At 41.9% G+C, this 23,793-nt stretch overlaps 1 protein-coding gene across 2 annotated transcripts in view; it reads left to right on the forward strand.

The window, feature by feature from the left end:
* Positions 1 to 1,428: 1,428 nt before the first annotated feature.
* PLXNB2 (plexin B2) overlaps positions 1,429 to 23,793 on the forward strand; it is a 176,512-nt gene continuing 154,147 nt past the window's right edge. For both annotated transcript variants that reach the window (XM_084287074.1, XM_084287076.1), the window contains exon 1: positions 1,429 to 1,573. The gene's annotated coding sequence lies outside the window, so the exon portion shown is untranslated. The remainder of the gene's footprint in view (positions 1,574 to 23,793) is intronic.

The following is a 23,793-nucleotide window of genomic DNA, read 5'->3' on the forward strand; positions in this document are numbered from 1 at the left end:
CTGTGAACTTGGCAGTTCTTCTTCTACAGTCAATACTACCACTTTTTCCCCTCAAGCTCTTCCTCATTATTGCCTAAGTGAGAACACAGAATATGTTCTTAGTTTTCTTACTATGCTAATTTTCCCTAAATGTGTTAAATCATTTGAGTTTATGGCACGTGAGAAGATAACTTCTGCTAATTTAAGATTCAAAAAATAATTTCTTAAGAGTTTTCACATGTAAAGCTCTCGTAGAGTTGGACTATTGAAAGACTCCCATGTCAGAGAAGATGCATATAGTTTAAAAAAGGCTGTAAATATACATATATTATATTAAAAAAAAAAAAAAAAAAAAAAAAAAAGTTTTGCTTGAATTTCTGAGAGGTACAAACTGGTCTTTGTTCATGCTGGAAAAAATCACAGGATAACTTAAGTCGGAAAGGAGCACTGTAGGTCATCTAGTCCAACACCCTGCTCAGAGCAGGGCCAGTGAGGTCAGGTTGCTCAGAACATATAAAGTATTTAGCAGTCTGCTCTACATAGCTCAAAACTTAAGTAGATGATGGTGAGTTTCTTGGAATTTCTGATAGGGAAAAAACTGAATTGTAATATGTCTCTTTTGTCTTCACCTTTCAGAAGAAAATAAAGGAGGAAGGCTGGGGAAAAAAAACCTTTACTATCCATTCCATTTTATTTTTAGATGGAAATAAAAATTTCATCAGGCTAAATCTTACTTTCCATACTCAATTATTCCCCAGAAAGTTGAAATAAGTACAGGTGTAGTCTTTTCAAGAATATGCTCCTAGAAGTTAATTTCTGAAGTGAAGGGAAACTGCAAGGTGACATTGCTTTGGGCCTTAATAAAGAGCTTCATTTAGGCATCCATCCTTATAAATGGGTGGTGAACTATCTAAGGGTTGGAAGGGAAAAGGGAAGAAGGGGGCTGCAAGAGAGTGATAGCAGATAAAAGTACAATGTAATTTAGGTCTTTGGTTAATGTCTCCATTTGAAAGTAGCACTGGTTTATTTGGTCAGCCAAGCATTGGCAGCTCACAGTCAAATTCTTACCATAAAGTCTTCTTGCCACAGGTGAGGCTTGAATAGGTTTCTTATGGGCCTATCATTATCTTCTACAAAGTGGCCCTTCGAAGGCAGAGTAAGGATGCTTTGTAAATAGCTTCCTAAGGCTTTGCATTGCCCCAAGATGTCTTAAGTTGAGAGGGCACCTGCACTTGAGAAAGGCAAAGAACCACGCTTGTTGACGATGGCAGCTTTAATGGGTTTCCCCTTTCATAAGGCTGTACTGAATCTCTAGCAGACAACATGAACACCCATCACTGTGTCTTGAAGCCGAAACGTGCCTCACTACGGTGCTGAGGTTTCTGACAACATGTTCTGTTGTTCCAGGTGAGAAGACAGAGGGGGAAAAGCTCTGGGCACAACTTTGCGGCTTACCTGGTACCTTCTGGAGCACAGCTGAAAAAGATTAAACCCTGACAACACCTCATCTCGTCCTGAAGTTCCAGCAGAAATCAGCTCTTCTCTTCCAAGCCGTGGTGTGCACACAATTCTCATGTGATATTTTTGTTTTTAGGTAAGCTTGTATTTTCTTTTTTTTTTTTTTTTTGATCTATTTGTATTTTAAAATGGGATACTATCATTCTATTTTCTCGATAAATTTCTAGCTATTCATCAAAACTTTCAAATGTTGCTGGAGCATATAATAAATGTTTATTACTACTAATGGAGATAAAACTTCTAGGAGCCAATCTTGCAAGAGGCATTAAAATTAGTGAAGAAAAAAAAAAAAAAAAAGAAAAGAAAAGAAAGAAAGAGCAGCTTGGCAGAGGTTCTGTATTCATAAACCTATTTATAGCTGGTGTGCCTGTTAGGAGAGCAGGTTTGTGCCTCCGCCAGCAAGATGCTCCAGCTGACTGCCGTGCTAGTGCTTGCCCTAATTTTGCACTTAGGTTCTGAGACTCCCACTGGGATGCTGAGCAGATGTGTGATTGAACTGAATGTCGAAGGTGTTCAGGTCTGACTGCATCTCTGAGGACAATCAGAGAGATTCGATCCAGATCTTTTCCAGGACCTGTTCACCTTGATTAGCACGTGTTGTCTTGACAGGATTCTCAGAAATTGGCTTGTAAAACCCCTTCCTCCAGCTAAGAATTTTCTTTAATTGAGCATCCAAAGAGACCTGGAGTTAAGATTGACAGAGGGGTTGCTCAACCATGGCTCTTGGTCTGTTCTTTAGCCGTAAATCAGTTTAAAACCATTTAGACATCTTGCTTGGTGCTGGCGACGTTCCTGGAAGTGGCACTGTCTGGAGTGCTCGTTCCAGTCTGGTGTGAGTTTGGAGGGAAATGCGAAGAATTTCTCTGGAATTACCTCTGCAGCTTAAATCTCAGCCTTTTACTGCTGGTAATAATTATCCATAGACTGTGCTTTTTGGAAGATAGCACTCAGCCTTTCCAGAAAGAGAAATGTGTGTCTCCTGTATGACACTGAAGAGAAATGAAACAATGGGAGAGGAAAATAAAATTTACAAGGAACCAAGTTAAGAAAACCAAGTGTATAATAGCATTTAGCTAGTAACTGGCTGCATGCCAGTTTGGGAGGTTTTTCTTTGTTGCTGTTTTTTACACTCAGCTTCTGTGTATTAAGTTTTTACTTCCCCTTGAAAACTACTGGGAAGGGGAGGGATCAAAATATAGTTTTACATGCATGTGAGCTGCAGAATGAATAACAATGAAGACAGCTGTTTTAAAACAAAAAAAGTACATTCCCTCCTACGCACATTCATTTAGATACCTAAGACCATGATTTTTCAAAATGCAGAAAAAAGCACGAAAACAGCTACTATATTTAAGCTTATTTAGAAATATGCATGGGGGAAGATGAGTATCACGAAGGAATGTCCTGCGGAGGATGCGAACATAAGGGTGGACTTGCTGAAAGGGAGTAATAGCAGAGTAGTTTTTGTAATTTCACTATGGAATCTTAAATCAATTACATGAATAACACAGGATATCTTCTGAGACTAGCCAGAAGCGCTTTTTTGCGGGTATAGCTAGCATGGTTGCAGAAAGCCTCCGTGCCAGACTGGGATTAGCGCTCCCACAACTGAGACACCACAAGTGCTCGCGTGTTTGTCTCTGCGTCGTCTCCCTGTGCAGTCAGCCTTCAGTGATCCGCCTCCTGGATGGTAAATTCTTCAAAAAATGCACCGAGGTGTGTCTGATAATTCGTGCTGCTGCGGCGTGTTTGTGCGTTGGACTGGGAATGTTGATGTTCAAAATAGGTTTGGTCTTAGATTTTGCATTGATTAAACGTTTTGATAACTTGTGTTATTAAAACTTTCAAAGTCTGCATTAGACTCCTACTGAAATTACAGCGAGTTGCTCAAAACTGTGCTGATTAAAGGTAGTATTTCCTTTTCAAGAAGACTTCACTGATCTAGTTGTTTCTTGAGGTCTGTTCCTTTGAAAGGAAAATTAGCATCCTTGTGCTTTTTAATAAAATGAGCCGAGTACTAAAAATACACGGTCAGCAGTTTGGTTAGAACACCAGAGGATGTGGCTCATTGCTCTACAGAACATGTAGGATATTAAATGTGGATATTAATTTTGTTCATTCCTCCATCACAAAGAAAATAGAAAATGCTTACATAAGGGGGCAAAATAGTTTATGGAATTCTTCAGCAGTGCCTTTCATGGTATGCAATTATAAACTTTGATGCATGGGGGATATGAAGTGCTTCCTGGAGTTATCTCGTGTAAATACGTATAAATCAGGTTGGTTGCTGGTTTACAACCCTTTAAGCAACTACATGGTAGTGCTTAAAAAGAGAAACAAAAACTGGGTAAGCTTTTCTCCTAAATTTTCTTTCTCTCCCTTTTTTTTTATTTCACTCCAGAAGCTTTCCTCAAACTTCATTATCTTCCAAGTTTTCCCTTTAAATCGGCGGCTAGCATAAGCGTTTTTGCAGACTCATTTCATGTGAAGATTTTGTCTCTCAAGTTGTTAAAGCCAGCGTAGCTGCAGCTCTGCTTCACTTGTGTGGCAATGAACTTCACATGTAAATGGGGCCTCTAATAAGTCCGCTTTGTGCTGGAAGGTGCTAATGGCTGCCATCAATCAGAGGGCTGGTAAAAGTTGTTCACCCCCTCCCCCTGGACTAAATGAGACAGCAATTAAATGCCCTTTTGTTGAGTGATAGCTGAGACAATAGAAATCAATGTCCAAAGCACAAACCCGAATGGCAAGTCTTAAGTATAAGCTAAGCCATGTGTCCCAAGGGATTGGCACGTTGATTTGCTTACAGCTGAGGGTGGATATGAAAGGAATAACTGGACGTGCAGACAGCAGGAGAAGCTGTAATGCTCCTTGGAGTGCAGCCAGCTCGCAATATTTCCTGGGAAGACTTCTCGATGGGGCCTGCTTCCATGGGCAAGTGCAGCCCAGCATCAGCCAGCAGCGCAAACGGGATCTGGAGCAGGCCCTGGCACCAGGTTGTGATCAGGAGATGTGATACCAGCAGTGTTGGTGGTACGTTTTTATGTTGGCTGCTCAAGAACAGGCAATATCTGATCTGGTGGGAAGCCTGCTGATACAAGTTTAGCCTTTCAGCTTTCCTGTAAGTACTTCGACTGGCAGGGTGAGTTTATACTTGACCCATGCCGTTATTACAGGGTTTGAGATCCTTTGACCAGGAGTTACAGTGCTGTCAAGGCATGTCCTGAGAATGAGCCCCCACAGTCCCCAGATGCCATCAGTTTGCTCCCCAGTGCTTTCAGGTGCAAGACCTACTCTTGTGGTTCTCAATTGTGCTGTTTGTAAACAAAAGAGAAAACAACCAAACAAAAAAAACTACAACAAAAAACAATTTGCTCATCAATTCCTTGAAAATGAAAATCTTTTGATACCCCTAGTATTGGTTAACAATTGTGTCCAAAGGATGTGCAGTCATTTAGGTTGCTGAACGTGTTCTGCCTGTCTTACTGACTCCAAACCTCCAAAGCTCATTGATGTCAGCGGGACACTTCCTTTTGACTCCAGCATGCTACTCGCAGCTCTGCTTTAGCTTTATTGCCTCGCTGAAAGGGCCTTAAGTTACTTGTGTGCACAGGGCAGCATTGTCTCTAGTCTGTGTGGGTTTTTGTTTTTGTTGCAGTTTTTTTCCCCTGCTTTTGTGCAAAACTGTAAATGCATCGAGAACAATAAGCTATTGCATTTACTAATGACAAGGCATGCTGCTGTCTTACAGTTTATATATGCTGCTGGCAGGGACTGGCTATATGATGTTTTACAGCAGCTCAGCTAAAATGAGAAAGTCTTTAAGTTTGTCTCCAAATAAATGTCACAGGAAGAAGTTATTTTATTTTTGTGCCTAAACAGTATGGCACACAAATGACCAGAGTCAGAAAAAAAAATTAAAAAAATAAAAAAATATATCTGTTTAGAATATTGACTTTGTTCTGTGGAGTGCCGTATCCATCATGGCTCTTTTGGGGGCTTAAACAACAACAACAACAAATTAAAGAAAAAAAAAGCTACCTGTATTAAGAGGTCCATAAAAATCAGATGACATTAGGAATGGACTCGTAAGGACTTTATAATATCAACAGCTACTTCAAATGACACACTTCACAAACCCATTGTTTTCATGTAAATTCATATATTTGTCTATGACGTTAACTCTGCTTCTAGCCTTGACTTGCAGCTTGCTTTTGCATCAGGTTCTCCACTCAAATAAAAAGCAGAGGGCTGAGGAACCAGAGACTGCATAGGCACAGCAATATATTCCCATGTTACCAGCATAATTCTTTAATCCTTTCAATAAAGACCTTTATTTGTTAACATTTTTCACTGTTACCAATACAAATACCTTTTTTATATATATAAAAGCATTCTAATCAATAAATATATGATAATAAATTCTACAATGTGGCCAAGCTATCTTGAGATGAAGGTAGGCATAGAGAGTACAAAAGCTATTTGTAATGTTTTATATTTACTTATTCAGCATGTAATTTTGAATAATCACAGATTAGCTTTTTTTAAGCATCTGCTTCTGTATGGCAAACAGCAGTCCAATAAAGCAGAGCCGTTGACTGAGATTTGATGTGTCCATTACCTCCTGCAAATGCCTTGGAATACAATGGGGTAGCATGCAGACTTCAGAGCTGTCATGACAGGTATTAAGAATGTGTCAAATCCCAGTGATGACTGATAACATATCTGTCATTTGTGATGGGATTATTAGGAAGAGGAAAGCCACTAGGAGAAAGATACTCTAGGAAAAAGAAGGGGGAGGGAAAGGCAGGAGGAGAGAAGATTTACTGTTCTTCAGAGCTGCCTCATTTAATTAAGCTTTGTCTAGTCCATAAACAAATCTATTAGCTTCCTGACTGCTTTGGCAGCATAGGCACTTTAAGGCTGCAGTAGTAATTCCAGAGAATTAGGTTTCTCTTTGGTGGATAACTGCACTATAGGTATTGTAGCTGTGATGAAGGTTCTTGAGGAGTGCCAGGAAACAGCTAGTGTAATATTACTATTTTCTTTATTTTCAAAGTAAGAATTTAACAGAATACTGTAGAAGAAAGAATTCAGTAGGCACCTAAGACATTTGCTGCATGGAAACTCGTAATAGAACTGAAGAGCATAGCTTGCCAGTGTCATTTGATTTGCTTCTTTGGTTAGCATAAAGCACATGAACTATTGCTTTTTATTATTATTATTCTGAATATGTATCTTGTGTGGGTATGGATAGGCGGCTGTGTTTTGTGTCACGTGTAAAATTAGGTTGTGCTGAGTAGGTCTCCTGCACATAGTGCACAGACTGATTCCTGTCAGGCGTCTTAGGCTGAGCCATAAACACATCAAAGGTCTAAAAGCGGTTAAATATTAAGACAGAAGAAGCATCTCTTTTTACTGTTGTCTGGCACTTAAGCAGTGTCAGGACAGAGGAGGTGACCTGTTTGCTTCTTGCTGTCAGTATCTTTTGTGTAGGAACATCTCCACAAGGGGCTGAACCAGGGTACCTATCCCATAAGGCCCCCACATAGAGAATTCAATTTGGGGGGCATATTAGGTGTCAGTAAAGGGGAGACTTGAAGCACAGTGGGCTCAAACATCTGTTCTTAGCTGTCAGATGTTCCCATAAATCCACTTTCAGCAGGATAGCCTTTGAACAGAGATTCATAAAGCTGTCTATATGATCTTTTCAGCCAGTCTTTCCATTGGCTTTTTATGGAAAAGGACCTGGTCTTTACCTCTGTCCCTTCTGCGTGCTCAGCCAAGGTGCTTATCAGCTCTCTCAGGTCCCCTAGTCCTTCATTGGAGGTTAGCCCTGTGCCCAAGTGGACACTTGGGTACCACTGAACAGTTCTTGGCAGGCAGCTACCTTGTTGGACGTGTTCAAACAGGGTAGTAGCCAGCTTGGATGATCCAGCTGGGGGCCTGGTTGATGGCTCACTAAGGAGCAGCTGATGGTCTCAGATTTGGGAAGCAGAGGTTTGGGCCGCATTTCAGACCAAACTGCAGCTGCCATGGCTTGAAGTGAACAAGGTTTGGCTGGTATGTAAGCAATGGACCCCGTTCCTGACAGCCACCGAGGGCAAATCAGCTCCCACACGCCGTCCATGCCTGGGCAGCTGGCCTCTTGTCCTGCGGAAGGGCCTGCTGGGGCAAGGCACAACACCGCAGAACACTCGTTAGCTGGCGAGGCCCGGGCCATGTCTGTGTTTTGGGTGTAAACGCAGGCTCCAAGCTGTAGGGGTGGGTGAAGGCAGGAGTCGAGGTGCAGCAGCTGGCCGATGGTACCCGCCATCCCGGTCGGATACCTCGTGTTTACTGTAGGGGAAGAGTACACACAAGGGCAGTTGTAGCTTGCCTCTGGCTCCAAAGCGAGTTCACACCCTTGCTTACCTCATGGAAACTCACCCGTCTCCTTCCCTCAGGAAAGACTTTTTTTTTCTTTTTTTTTTTTACTTCCCCCCCCCTTCTATAAATGGATACTTACCCCACCCATAGATGCTGGCTGAGCAAAGACCATAGAGCAATCTGCAGCAAGGACTATGGGGTTTTACTTTTTAATATGTGATGTATTGTGGGTTAATTCATTTCCCAAGGTGGTTCTCCAGAGGGCCTCATGGCAACCATCCCAGAACAGCCAGGGATTTGGGTACCTCAACCCAAAGCTGGTTTAGCTTAAGAGTTGTTAAAGGAGACGTATTTATTTATTTATTTATTTATTTTATTTCCTCCAGAAGCTGAACTCAGCATTTCTTGAGAGTAACTGAAACTGTGCACACAGAGATCATTAATCATACTTTAAAATCTGGACTTCAACTTCTCCTTTTATACGTAGATTACCATACGGGATATTAATATTGCGTCTTGCCGGCTGGCAATGCCTCATTTCATACCAATTAAAAGCGGTTTTGGAAAGAAGGATGACTGTGGAAAATGGCTCCGAACCAAAGAGCCCTTCCCCCTTGATCGCAGGTTTGGTTTTGGCCCGGAGTGGATGTGGCAGCCATGTTCATGTAGACCGACAACGGGTAGCCCACAGTGTGTGACCACCCCTTCGGTGTGCCCACCTCAGGAGGAGACACCAAGGCACACAGGGACTGTTGGCAGCAGTCACAGCCTATTTTTTTTCCAGTGCTCTCATCAGCTCCCATATTTAATGGATTTAGGTAGTGAATGGGTTTTCTGTCCTGGGAGAGCACTACAGTGCAGTGAACTTGAGCTTGGCATCGTTCTCTGAGGGAAGCTGTTTCTTCCCTGTACTCTCTGACCCATCCCCCACTTCTTTAGATTTTGCCAGTTTAAAAAAGGGGAACAGCAGCTCTTATCTGGAAGGTATTGCAGAAGTGGACTTGAGAGACTCAGCTATTTCTTTTTTTTTCATTTTGCTGTACGTGAGGTGTCCCGAGATAACACAGAAAATCACGGGGTTGGGGGAGTCACCTCTGAAGATCACTGAACATTACTAAAATTCCTTCTAGGGTCCAAGATCAACACTGTACTGCACAGGCTCTGTCCTGTTGTACATGTGCTCACACTTAGCTGCAGTCCAGTTCTTGATTTATTTTTTTATGTGGTGATAAGTTTAGAATCATCCTTTGAAAACAAAACAAAACCACCACTACCACCCAATTCAGATGCACATGGATATCTTAAAGCAAAACAACACTTTAAATCTAACTCTTGAGTTTGTCACATACTTGGATGAAAACTGATTTCCATGCTTGTTTGGAGAAGTAAAATATTTCCAGAAATTGAAGAAATTAGCAATGGTAGTGATTGCTGTTTGGGGGGAGAGGAGTTGCAAACAACATATTGCAAAACTACTTCTCGCTGATAACAAACAAAGCTCAATGGGAAATTTTGTTTTGAAAATATTTAACTGTTGACATGAGGATGTTTGTTAGAATATTTTTAGTGCTGATAAAGAAAAGCAGCATTCGTTGGAATTTTGGTAATCTTGAATGAAAACACATGTTAAGCTCTTTGTTAAGCTCCGTGCCTCTGCTCTGGATGGTTGTTGCATTATGTAGGAAAGGTTTTTTCACAGCTGAGACTTTCCTCTATTGTTTCCACCTCTAATCTTTTTGTATTGTATTTGGAGGAGAGGGAATGAGAGAGAGAGAGCGAGAGAGAAAGAGAGGTTTGGTCATAAACAGAATAGTGTGCTGCAGGAGCGTCTGTGATAAGACTTTTAAGGTGGTGTTTGCAAGTTGCAAGGTTGCAGCTAAGCTTGTGGTAAAGCTGAAAAAATTGTGCTTGTTTAATTGTGGTGTAAAACATCATTATTATCATATGAAAAGCACCAGTGATGCCTTGGCTTGCTTGATAAAATAAGAATCTGTTCATGGTAATGACCATTAACTCAGTGACAGGATGATAAAGAGATTACAGGGTTCAGCTTCCCACTTATAAAGAATTGGTTGGTGCACGTGCTATTCTGCTAGTCCAATCTCCGGGTGTGTTGTGGAACAGTCATGGAAAACATTTTTAATATTTTTAATGTGCTACCTGACAGCATGATCTGTATAGTATACAATTTTCAGTTCCTCTGACCTCTTACCCACCAATTGTATTGGCAAAACACTAATTAAACAGGAACAATGTATTTATTGTGACTAGAAGTTGCTTTTATCGTGCTTCCTATTGTTCAGGTTCAGAACAGGAATGAAAGAGCCTGCTTAAAGATGCTCTCAGAGCTCCTCTGTTTAAAGATGGCTCTTTGTTCAGAACTGCCAAAAAGCAGCAGCAAGCTGTAAAAGGAAAACTTTCCCTCTATGCGATTTCAGTCCCTTGAGTCTTGCTGCAAAATGGTTTATATTAAAATTAAGTGCAGCTAACTCTGGAAGTGAATTAGTCTCAGTCACGGGCCATCAGTGTGTTTTGCTCTTCATTAAAAGGACTATATGCCACTTGATGGCACTTTGTAAGAAGGTAAAGTTTTGAGTAATGCAAAGAAAGGTGGGACCTCATGGAAATCCAGTGGAAGTCTTGCTTATCCTCTAACCTGTGGTGGCCTCTGTCAAAAGAATTACTGACTTTCCAAGGTGCTGTATATTGGAAGAGAATGCGTGAGCACCCTGGATAGAGAACAGTGCCTGTAGAAGCTATAGTAACAGCACTGGCGGTGACCATCATCTAAAGATCTTTATGCAGAGCAAATGCCTGGAGGACCGTGGATAAGATTTTGAGTTCAGGTTCCACCAAAGTCACACCCCTCAGGGAAGGTTTAGAGCTCTGTGGCTTCTTACTCCTCTAATGATGTAATTTGGATAGACAAAACTGATTTTATCACCTTGTAAGCCTTGCTTCTCTTATGGCATACTACATGAAATGGCATGTAGCATCTTCAAATGGAAGACAATTGCAATCTCTTTGCTGTCCTAAATACAAAAAATAGTTTTCATTTGTGGCTGTCAGCCAGCATAGCTTCTAGAAAGTTGCACTTAGTCATGCCCTACCCAGCAGAAATATTACTGTTTTGAAATGCCCAAATGAATTCTTGTTCATCTTATTCCTACTTCTGTACCGTTCCTGCTTTTTTATATATATATATATATATTTTTTTTTTTTTCTGTTATAAAGCACTGTCCTTCCATGTGTCGAACTGACCAATTGCATATCATGCAAAAACACAATTTGCTTTTCTTAACTCTTTCGTCCAGCTGTAGCCAGTCCCTTTGTCACGCTTCTAAATATTCTTCTCTCATTTTTGAGTGTTGCCACGGCATTCGTGTTATTCTTAGTGATGTGTGAAATTCCCTCCTTCCCTCTTCCTCACCAGCCTCTGGCTACATGCATTTACATGAAGTAGAAATGTTGCCATAAGATACGGGACAGAGAATTATAGCAAAAGAAAGGCTGAGAGCAGCACCTCAAGCCTGTTAGGCCGTAAGGAAGTTCAGTGCCTGTGTTCACAAGGGGTGCACAGGTCAATCTGAGGAGCTGGATGCTGCCAACTGCTTTGAAAAATTAGGGAACCTTGTTCAAATCCCAGTAATGCCAGAAAAAAGTGGGTGCCCTGAAATACAGGATGGAGTAAGCAAGCTCTCACACTGGTATGTGCCTGGGAGCATTTGCCACTGCTCTGCTGTAGCTTGTATTCAACTGAGCTTTAACCTCAGCAACTTGAAGATGGTGTTCACCTGCGTTGCAGTCATATCCTGACAGCAGTTCTGGTGTCGCCTCAGAATTACAGCTCTTACTTCAGTCCTACAGGCTTTAGAGAATGTTAAACCTAGGATAGTCGGCAGAGTTTACGTGTCAGGGTTCTTTATCCCCATCCTTTTCTGCCTGAATATGGATAAATAAGTAGATTTGATTTTACAATGTTTTTGTATGTAAAGAGCTTATCCTACCTGATTCTCTTGCTGATGTCCCTGTTCCCTTGTTGCGAGCCTACTTCTTTCTGGTGAGAGGCATGCAAGCTGAAATTTGGCATTACGATATGCCAATATTACACAGTCAGGGAGAAAATTAATTGAATTTTCTGTCTGTGGAGTACAGAATGCAGAAATAGAAGCATGTAAATTACTTAAAAGGCATTGTATAGTTCACAACTGTTATGCTACCCTACAGTTATCTGGAAGGTCTGCTCTAGAGCCAGCCATCTGTGTAGTTACTTATATTAGTGCATGCTTCATATCTGGCACTCAAAAAATGATGTTTATTCTTTTGTTCCTGATGTGAAAGCCATTCTCAGTCAATAAACTGTCAAGCTACTCTTTTGTCATTGTTGCTGCCTATTTGTGCTTTTTCATTTTGAGTCTCCTCAATCTTGCCAATCTAATGTGTTCTTTTACAGGAATGTTCCAATTTCTTGATCACTGAGAGATTTGCTTATCTTTTCTTTCTTTCCTTTTTTTTTTTTTTTTTTTTTTTTTTTTTTTTTTATTATTATCCTTCTCCATCAATGAAATGCTTCTTGGTGAAAATACAAATGCAGTAGAAGGTGAAAAATTCAGACTTCCTTCACAGTCAATAGAGAAAAATGGGCACTTGTGGAGTGTGATCTAGCACACTGCTTTAGCTCTCCACCCAGGAGAAGATTAATTGCATTCTACAAGTGCCTGTTTTTCTCAGCTGATAAAGAGATGTTAGTTGGGTCACTGAGATAGCTGTTTCCACACTGTTGGTATGTAATTTTAGGAAAGATGCTCTCCAGCATGTCGGTTTCAGCAACAAATAGCGCAGCTAAGCAAGGACCTGCATCTCTTCTACTGTGTTTCAATTGAAAAACAAGCAGGCTGTTTGCTTGTGTTTCAGGTTCACATCACAAAGCTGGTCTGTGTGATTATCTCTTTCTCTCTCCTATTTATTTATTTATTTTATTTATTTTATTTTTTTAACATGGAACCAAACTTGGCCACAAACAGGCTGCTTTAAAGTTTGAATATTCAGGCTGAAGCTGAAGCTGGCAAAGTGCTGCAGAAGCACTTTGTTTGTAATCCTCTCCTTAAAAGTACTGCATGCAAGTGCTGGGGAAGCTTTACCAAATACATGTAGTAAACAAATTATTCTTCTCTAACATTAGCCTTTTCCCTGCTATGCTTGGGGAGCTCTGTGCAATTGACTTTTTGAGACCATGTTATATTTCACGTTTTTATACTCATGATAAAGCAGAGAATGGGATACACTATTTAAGATGAAAATAATCTTGACTTCTGCCTTCCCTGAATTTGTATGGAGGGGCTGCAAGTCTGCAACAGCTAAGTTGTCCAATGTGTGTGATGAAGACAGTCCTAAAGACGGTCTCAGGCTTTGGACAGAAGGCAAAACTGGAAAATGTATAGGACAGCAACAATTTCTATATCTGCAGTACTTACAAAGGAATTTTCCCTCCATATCAGTGCAGTTGTCCACCTATGTTTAGTCTCACAGAGCACTGTATTTTTTTACTTAGATAAAAAGATGTGATACTCCGCATTATGCAGCAGGAAATGGTGTGCTCACGAGGTAAAAGCCCTGTGTCCTCTCCATAAGCATCCTTGCTGCTAGAGGATATCGGTGTGGCCAAGCAGAGCTGGCAGAGCAGGATGCCAGAGCTGTCCTCCTCCCTTCAGTGCCAGGTCTGCAGCCACCAAGAGTGGTTTGAACTGACCTGGATGACTCTTCAACCACAGTGCTTACGACGAATTGCAGTAGAAGATCATTTATTTGACAGACAAATGAATAACCTTGTGGGGAAAAGGGCTTCTGAATGCCCCTCACCACTGCTGTATTGGGTGAGGGTAACAAGTGTTGTGGGAAGCGGTGATGTGGTACCACTCCAGATACTGCTTGAAGAAAGAGCTTGTCCAGAGCCTCAGAGGTGTGCAAGTTCCAATCCCCTAACTAGGTTTGTGCTTGGTTCAATTTCTGCTGTTATAGTATAGGGTTTTCTTCTAGCCACTACATGTCCTGTCTCTGTCTGAGTTGTGCTGATATGCTGGCCTTGGTGACAGGGTCAGTCACTTACACACTGTGTTTTCTTTTCAGAATATATTTTCTTTTATTGGTTCGCATATTTTTACAGACCAAGTCAATGTGCTTGCTCTGTATTGGTTGAGATTTAATTTTATTCATTTTCTTTCTTAAATAAGTATCCTTAGCCTTTCCAATTTTGATTCACATGGAAGCCTTCCAGAGCTGCATTGCATGTGTTTGATTATAATTAATTATGCACTGACTAGTGATATGCATATATATATATACATATACATATATATATATATATATATATATATATATATATATATATGAAGCTAATATCTTTAGTCATTTAGCACAGAAAGGCACTTTTCCAAAACTAGAGGCCTATACTTTAAGCGCTCTGACTCACGATTGCAGGCAGATTTATTTCTTAGAGTCAAAGAAAGGTTTGGGTTGGAAGAGACCTCTAAAGACCATCTAGTTCCAACCCTCCTGCCATGGGCAGGGACACCTCCCACCAGACCAGGTTGCCCAAAGCCCCATCCAACCTGCCCATGAACACCTCCAGGGATGGGGCATCCACAGCTTCTCTGGGTAACCTGTGCCAGTGCCTCACCGCCCTCTGAGTAAAGAACTTCTGAATATCTAATCTAAATCTGCCCTGTTTAGTGTAAAACCACTCCCCCTTGTCCTATTAGCACACACCCTGACAAAGGGTCCCTCCCCAGCTTCCCCACTTTGACCTGTTGTTTTTAAAAGGAAACTGTTTCCTGAATCATCTGCATCCCGTCTTCCTCACAGGCTCTCACTGGTTAAGGTGTGGAGTTTGGGTTCCTCTGTCTGTATAATCCCCCAAGGCAGGATCTCTGAAAACAGGGCTTACTGGGGTGTCAGCCCCTGGGGTCTGCTACAGGTGGCCCAGAAGGTCTGATGGGGTCATCACCCCTGAAGTTTCCCTTTGAGTCTCATTTGAGCTGTCTGAAGTGAGTCCTTCCAAAGCCTGCCACTAATTCACTGGGTCTAAGAGTGTAAAATTATCTTTTGCACTTAAACTGGGCAAAAAAGGGAGCTCGAGATACATCTCCCTTACCAAGGATCCTGGTATTTCAGATGGATCTGGCTTGCTCAAGGCCTTTTTATCAGGTGATGTTGGTGCCCTTTTGCTGCCCTGGTGCTCCCAGTCCTCCAGCTGTCTCTGTTGAGGCACGGAGCAACATTTCAGAGCTCCCTGAGAGCTCCCCTCTCTTCAGGCACTGGTCTCCCTTGATCTTCCTTCCCCAGGTTTGGCAAACAGCCCTGCCAGCAGGATTGGCTTGAGGAGACCTTCGAAACTATAAACGTGGCTAATTTGTTGGAGGGGAGGCTTCTGAGCACTGGCCATTGTTTTACCTTTCCTGCTGAGGCACCTAACTCACTTTTTATGGCTTCCGTCTGGTTTTTAATTGTTCATTTGGGCAGAACAACAGAACAAGAAGAAAGATGCAATGGTTGGTTTAAAAAAAAAAAAAAAGCCAATGTAGTTGTTTTCTTCCCTCCCCAAGCCTAACCCCATTCATACAGCAGGAAGATACCACTCAGCTTTAATTTAATGCCCTGCCCTGCCCTACCTCAAAGTCCAAATCCATTTGTCACTCCACCAAGTTACCTTTCGCCCATAGTTTCCAAACACCGCCCAGGCATTTAAAAACAGAAATGATCAGAGTACAGGAACAACAAAGGATCTTTCTTAATTCATTTGTGTTTGTGTGTGTTATCTGTGGGGAGGCATCTCCGAATGTGTGGCATTGCAGTTACTTGTCGAGGTGGTGCTATTTTAGTCTCCTCCTGCAAGAGGGAAGTCCCGTGACCGTAGCCAGCCGAAGTTCTCCCTTCTTCACGCATGGATTTCCTCCAGTTTAAACCACCTCTAAGTGATGTCTAGTGCCCTTTGAAGTTGCTAAAAAGGATTTTTGCTCTGTAAACACTCCGTATATAGCCTAAACACCCGCTGCTCTGGCTCACAGAAGAGTTCACAATGGCTAGGATTCCTGAAGGTTTTCGAGACTCAGATCCATTTTTGTTATAATGAAGTGGCTAGGCCCAACATTTCAAATAGGTCTTCACTGGACCCCCAAACCATACAGGATCATTTCTTCTGATGTTAACATCTGGATTCCAACATGACTCAAGTGCTTCCAGATTTTTTGTTTCCCTTGCATTTCTCAGCATGAAAATACCACAGTGGAGAAAAGCTATGTTCCTGTTAAACCAATAATGGATGTAAGAAAAGTATGTAAACAGTGTATGGCTTCCAAATTGTTAGCTGAGTAGGTTCACTCCCTCCCCCCCAGTCACTTCTATTAATAACAGAATTTCACTGCTTTCTTCTCTACCACTAATCCCATGGAAAAAAGAAATCATCTCAGCCTTTTGGAAAGTAAAAATATCCTGCAGGAGTCTCCTGACTAGCTAATAAGAGGTTAACTTCTAAATAAAACAAACAAAAAAAGGCTAAGTGCAGAGATTTTACTCTGGAAAAATTCTGTTGACTTCACAGCCCATTGGTTTGAATTAAAAACAGTAAAAACAGTAGGTCTTCATGATGTGGGACAGCACAGAGATGGCTGCCGACCGACTCCTGTGTTGCTAGTTTTGTACACTGTCATATATTCTTTGCTTTATCTGCCAAAGACAGTAGTTTGTAATTCAGACCGCCAAGAAACAGCTTCTTTGAGGGTAGCGGTATTAAAAATATTGCTGCTTCTTTGGCAAACCAGCAACATTCTTGTGTGTGTATAAGAAAGATGGACTGGATATTTTTGGATGCTCACTAATTCAATTCAGCTGTCCTTGTTGTTGTTTTGTTTGCTTGGTTTGGGAAAATGAGAGCAAAGGAGACTATATAGAATTACATGAAAAGCAATTCTTTATGGAGCTCTGGACCACCTTGATCATATCTTCTCTCTATATACATATATATACAAAAAAATCGATCATTTGCTGTCTGTTTTAATTTGTAATTCAAAACGTGTATCCTTGTAATGGGCAGACCAATTTGGTTTTATCAAAGTATTCATCTGAGGGTAATATCTCCTGCGCTGCCTGGTATAGCAGCTCACGTACCTGCAGTGTCTGTTTATCCTTGTGTTTAAGAATTTACTTACACAGCAAAAGGTAAGAAAGCCTATGGGCAGGAGAACATTTCTTTTTCAAATGGTAGCAAGGCTTGTGGAAAACATTGCTGCAAAACCTCCTTTGAGGGATGGTACCCCAAACCCTGAAGCAAATGCACACTTTGAAAGCAAAACCACATTATCCCAGGATGATTGATGGGTTTCTGTGCACAGGAAAGGAAAATGGGTATGGTCGGAGGACAAGCTGGGGCTACTTTTCATCTAAACCCATAGGCAGCTGCTCTGTTTGCCATGTGGCTTCATCCAGCAAGTAGAGCAGGCTGGAGCAGACGGGATGCCAGCCTTGTGCACTGTTATAAAAGGGTGAAATATAGTGCAGGATGGGAAGGAAAATGAAAGCTGGGCAAGCAGACAAAGGGAAGAAAGATTAAAATCTCCTTGAGATACTGTGATGCCCAAGAAAATCTGTAGACCTCTGAAGATAAGTTGCTGCTATTTGTTCTTGGGTTTGGGTTTTTCTTTCTGGGGGTACTTGGTGTATCCTTTGTTAAAAGCGAGTGAGAGGGGGTTTCTCCGTATTGAGAGGTCTCTTTCTTTCCCAGCCAGAGAAGGTGATTACTCAGGAGAACGTTCTTAAAACCCCACTGAATCTTGGGATCCCAACAGATAGTCCCAATATATTTAACATCTTAAGCCTTGTTTTTGGATGGCCTATTCCTATTGCTCCTTTACCACTAGCAGGAGATAGACTTTCCTATGTTGCATCTGTAAGCAGTCAATAGCTTGGCCCATGACAATTGAGAGCTTGTACCAAAACCATGGGTTTAGTGTGCTCAGGAGCACTTGGAGGTTCTTGACAGGACTGGATTATTTTAATTGACATAATGAACTCAATGTACTGTACAAACAAGAGAGAGACTGTTTTCAGGTTGAGGCACATTAGTTTGCCAGTAGTAAAACCTAAATTGCAGTGTATTATACATCCATTCCTAGAAGATGTGAGTTGATAAAGACGTGTAAGAAGTTCCTGTTCCGACTGCTGCGCTCTGGTTTTGTACCTCCTCAAACCTCCGGCTTCCCTCAGAGCAAAACGATTCTGAAAAGTGAAGGCACAAACCAGGGAGTTTTCTGTGTACGGTTTACATTTATTAAGACTTGTACGAAGGGATCTGGGCTAAACGTAATGCTAGTTGTACGCTGCGCTCAGGATGCTTAGGCGGAGAGGGAAGTGATGATCAAAACACTTCCTACAAAAACTGAAGCCTGTACTGACTTTTGAAGCTTTTGAATAAGTACCTTCCTGCATGGTTAGTTTATGCTGTGGCATCGTCATTGTGGATGATACATACAACTGGCAAAACCTGCTGGTTATGCTCCTGGGATGTTGACTTTTTTCATATTTTTTTGTCTCTCGATGGGCAGCGTGTGGGTTAGGCTTCCTATGGGTGACTGCAGCTTTGAGCATTTGCTTCATAGCTAAAATTGGAGCACAGCTGAGAGGCAGGAGGGCTGCTAGGCGTCTGTGGGATCCTGCCTGCTTTTAAAATGTATTTCCAAGGTTTCTAATTGACATAAATCACCTAGCCCTCCAGGGGCAGCTGTGTTTGTTTTAAACTTGCTAGAGAGGATTTAATGTTGGAGTAAACAGTCGGTCCATAGCAAGAAAGTTGAGAGGAATCTCAGGACTGTGATGGAACAGTCCTTATGAGGCAGATGCAACATTACTTCATCACCAAATTAATGTGTTTTGGGTCAACCACATAGGCATAGAAACCATGGGGGCATCACTGGGCACGCTGCAGTGGTCCTACAGCTCGGACTGGGCTCCCTGCTTCCCTGGGCTGCTCGGCTCTTCCTCACATCTCATCACCTCCACTCCTTTCTGCATCCCCCCTGCCTCCCTTCATCTCTTCATTTTTCTCCTCTCTAGTTGGCCAATCTCTCCCCCTCACCTGCAATGAGTGGGTTTGCTGCATGTGCTTTCCTCGAGCCTTCCTCCCTGGCCCTTTGCAATACCTGTTACGGGCTCCTGGGAGCCGGCACTGCCTACCAGCTGGCTCACGGTGCCCTCCTGTTCAGTAGTCAGGCCGGTGATGGATATAAATGCAGCCTGATATTATTTCTTATATAAAGATACCAGCCTAGAGCTGAGGGTAATTCATCACTGCCCTCGCTAGCCTCAGAACAGTGTGGCTGGAAGCGGGAGGTTGGGCACGTCTTTTTTTTTTTTTTTTAACCTGCTTATAGTTAAACTTAGATGAAAGGACAACAAGTGGTTAAAAACAACGTCAGGTGGCTGGCTCACAGGGACTTAAATAGCATAAATACCCAGGAATAATTTGAAAGGCGTCTCAGGTAATATGAAGATGTATATATCTGCTAACTGCCTGGGCAAATTAGGGAATTAATTGAAAGGGAATGTTAGCTTGTTAGCTGAGCAAGCTAATGTCAAGAAAACCTGCAGTTTGCTTTTGAGTCTTAGTGATTTTTTCCAGAATAACCTCTTATGAAATGATTCTTTGGAAAGCAGCCTCTGAACCGAGGCGAGGGTTTGGATAAATTAGCAGCTTCCTTATGTATTTTAATTGCATTCTTATTCCAAGAAGTGATGTTCCTTCTTCCTTCCTGCCTCCTCTACACTAGAGATTAAACAACACGCTTAAAACTCATTTCTGACTGGGGAAAAGCATTGTGAGCAATTCTTACATTTGTGCAAGTATTTGTATATTTTTATAAGTTCTATTAAATTGCTAAGATTTATTCAGTAAAGTCCAGATGCCCGTTGTCAAAAGGAGTACTCCAAAGTGCTTGAAATGGGAAGGGCACCTTTGATTATATGCCCCTGTAGAGGAAAAGTGGGCGTCTTTCCACACTTTGGTCATGCAGTTGTTGCAATGGGTGAGAGGGAGGAGAGATGGGACCAGTGTAAGCGTTTATAAGACTGAGCACTGAGTAATAATACAGAACCACCCTGCTGGAAAGAAACCACCCTGGATAAGCATTACTTTTATTTGTTTTGGGAACCCTGTTTTGGGAACCCTGGGGATCATTTACCACTCCTTAAAACTATTGAATTCCCCAAGTAGAGAGGAGGAGGGCTTACAAAGCAGGGAGAAACGCTTGGCATCCCATGATCCCTTTGCTCCTAGAGATGGGGATTTGTGAGCCACTCGTGCAAACCAGGTGAGCAGAGAGGGCAGTACGGGAGGGCTGTCAGCTGCTCCGTGGGTGCTGTGCTATGGGTTCCCAGCCACTGCATGGCTGTCACTATGCAATCAGTAGTGCCACCCTAATCTGGTAGGGAGGGGACGGGAAGGCACGAATACGTGACATAGTGCAGGGAAGGATGTACAGTTCATATTTCCCCTTTTTAAAGTGGATTTGGATTTCAAACAGAAGTCTGAATTCATGTGCAGATCAGATTGAATGCATACAGTGAAAGTTAGCACTTTTTAAAATTTTTGTTTTGTCAGGAAGCAGAATACTTTCAAAGAGCGTGCTGCAATTTGGTGGCCTAAACCTCCTCTCAGGCATCCTAATTCTGAGTTACAGTTCATCTTCCAAGGGCTGATAGCAACCTAGTACAGCAGCTGATGTGAAAAGTAAGAACAGATTATCGCTAACCATACTTGAAAGAGAAATGCATAATGGCAGACTTCAAAGGCAGCCTCGTCATCATGGGTGTATTAAGGTGGAACACTTTTTTTCTTTTTTTTGTGGGTTATGAAATGTTATCCATGAGTATTTCTGCAAGTGGAAGGAGGATTAAATATATATATCAGAATTAGCATATTCTGGTTTGATCATAGAATGGCTTTGGGCTGGAAGGGATCATTGCAGGTCAGCTACAAGCGTGCAACTTTCTTCCGTAGAACGAGCTGCAAACCATGGGCTGCATGAGTGGTTTTGAATAAAATATTTATGCGTTTACTGTTCGCCACTGTTACTGATTTAGCCTAGTCATTGGAATACAATGTTCTATTTATTGTGTATTGTTACAGTGTAAGTGCTGCCAGTTGATTTATAAACACCAATAAAAATTGGTATTTTTAATTCCTTCTTATTTTTAAAGAAATATGCCAAAATGTATGCCAGTGTCTTCTAGTATCTGCAGCGCTCTGCGCAGGTGCATTTTGATTGAAGTGAAGATTGCTCTGAAATTAAACTTCGAACCCTTAAGTGGGTAATTGGGAAAGGAAGCCATAAATTGTTTCTTCGTTAGGCAACTTGCAAGACTGAGAAATCAATTGCAAGGGGAGGTGGGGAGGGAGGGATGTTTTTTCATTTATTTTGGTTTTATTTTTTCTTAACAGTGCGTTTTGAAAGTAAAGATTTGGGAAAGAGAAAATAAAAAATAATAATAGCATTTTGTCCAAGTTTGGTAAGCTAATTTCATCTTGGCAAACTATGTATTTAAACAGCACCTGCATTTTGCATGTTTATTAAATGAAATACACAATATCGCTATTAGGGCACCCCTGAAGGGAGGACACCTTTTTGCTTTTCGAAAATATTATGATTTTATGCAGCATCTCAACGCATTACTTATTCCATTTCAGTCTCTTATTAGTGCCTTTGGGGAACAAGGGGCTTTTTCCCTAAAACTCGCTAACTGTAAGCTCTTGGTATCAATCTCGTCTATTTTTTCACAGCTGCCTCGCATCTTAGTGCTACCAGGGGATTTCCAGGTAGCTTTTTTGCCTGTGCAAAAGCATTATTTCTTTCTCTGCTCTTCTCCTAACAAGAATACTGAACAGTTGGGAGAATATTTTCCTGTCAACTCCTTTGAGTTGGTAAGGGAGTGGCCATGTTTGTTACAAGGGAGAAGATACAAAAGCTGATGAATCCTCTGTAAAGAGAATGTAATTTAACGTCTGAAAGTTGCTTGACCAGATATTATTGGCTTGATGGATGACAGTCCCTCAGGAGCATATACAGATAAGCTGCCTTCATTATTTATGGGCATTCATTAAAGTAAGCAGCAAAAACCTTATTGATCGTCCAGATTCACCTCTGAGGAATTAGAGAAGTCTGGTGTCCTAGGTGAGAATCCAGAAAGATGTTTTTTATGAGGGTATAATGTCAACAGATTGTAAGATTGTATGCTACAGTATCCTTACCTAGATGAACAACCTTTTTCAAAGTAAGCTTTTCCCTTCAAAGTATGAACTTTTAATTTTATGGAAGATGGGGAAAAATGGAGCTCTCCAGGGATCTAAGTTACTCGAGAGTAAACATTTCACTTCAGTAATTTTATGCCTGCAATCCACACTATATCACTTCAGGACGTTAAGCTGCACCGGGGAGGTGTGAAGTGCTTTATCCAGGCTAGAGCTGTCCCTGCCAGTTTATGGAGCAACTGAAAGATTGCTTGCTGAGGCACCTCGTTTGTAGAGCAGTCAGTCCCTGAAAGTTTAGGGGTGGAAATGAAGCAAAAAGCATTTTGTCTGCTGCCTTTCTGTCGGCGTATGGTGTGCCACGGAGAACAGGGAAGTCGTTTCCCTGCAAGAGAAAGGAGCCTCATTTAGTTGGAGTGATGTCTACGAGACGCCAGCTAGCTCTGTGGAAGGACCATTGCCTATAAAACAGACTGGGGGGCTGCCAGAAGGCTTGAGCAAAGTTTGGAGTGTGCCAAGCCACATGTCTCCCAGCCTGTTCCCTTCCCTTGCATCTCTTCGTTAGATCCCTTATGTTTTTGTGGAAGCTGGGGAATATGCTAGTAAGCAAACAATGCTCTAAGTAGATTATTTTGTTCCATTTGCATCCAAAAAAACAGATACAGCATAGCCAGGCTGACAGGGAAGGGAAGGGGGGGAAGAAGTATAGATGTTAAATTAATTAAACAAGTTACATTTGTCCTTTCTGACAACGTATCTTTTCATATATCTTTTTCATTCCCATATGTACATTTTGTGTGTGTGTGTGTGCTGCTCATATGCTCCTTGTCTTTGCAATACCGGCGTATCTCTCATTCTAGATCTTCATTTACCCCCTTCTGTCTCTTTTCTACCTTTATATTCTTTTCTTTCCAGCCACATACCGTGCCGGATAACATGTTGTTACGAACCAGCCACACACTCCTCATTCCTTTCAGCAAGGCAGTGTTGCAATGCTCCAGACAGGGACGCCCATTTATTTTCTCTCGCAGGACAAACACAACTCCTACGCATGCAGGTTGACTCACCGGAGAACACAGAGGATAGAGGCACCAGCTCAAAACGGCAGCACCGGGGCTGCTGCTCAGAGCTGGATGCCCTCCAGTGACCTGGGACAAGCTTCATCAATCCCCTGCTTCAGTTGACAGTGGGCTTTGCTGCAGCATGACCGTACTTTCTCAGTTAACATAGCATTATTAATTACTAATGCTAAAATGGGTACTCTCCGAGTCAAGTTAAATACCTGTAATGCTTAATACTGAATGTTGTAAAATGCCTCACCAGCAAAAACGTGCCAGTCTTTTTTTTTTGTCGTTAAAAGGCAGTCTCCTGAATTCTGCTGAACATGCTATCAGGTAAATAATACAGGTGATTAAATGGTGAGATGCGGGAGGCTGTGCAGGACCCTGGCCAGCTTTAAGGTTGAGTACTGGGATTTCTGGGCTGGAGAACCCCTGGGGCAGGGAGGGGAGGGTGGAAGTTCACCCCGCTAGCATGCAGCAGCACACTGCTCACCTTTTTAAGTCATATTGCTAGGCATCTCCACAGCAAAAATAACACAGAGATGTGAAGAAACCATATCATGCCATATTGCAAGT

Source organism: Netta rufina, assembly GCF_964035555.1.
Source record: "Netta rufina genome assembly, chromosome: 1".
In the NCBI taxonomy this organism is placed as follows: domain Eukaryota; kingdom Metazoa; phylum Chordata; class Aves; order Anseriformes; family Anatidae; genus Netta; species Netta rufina.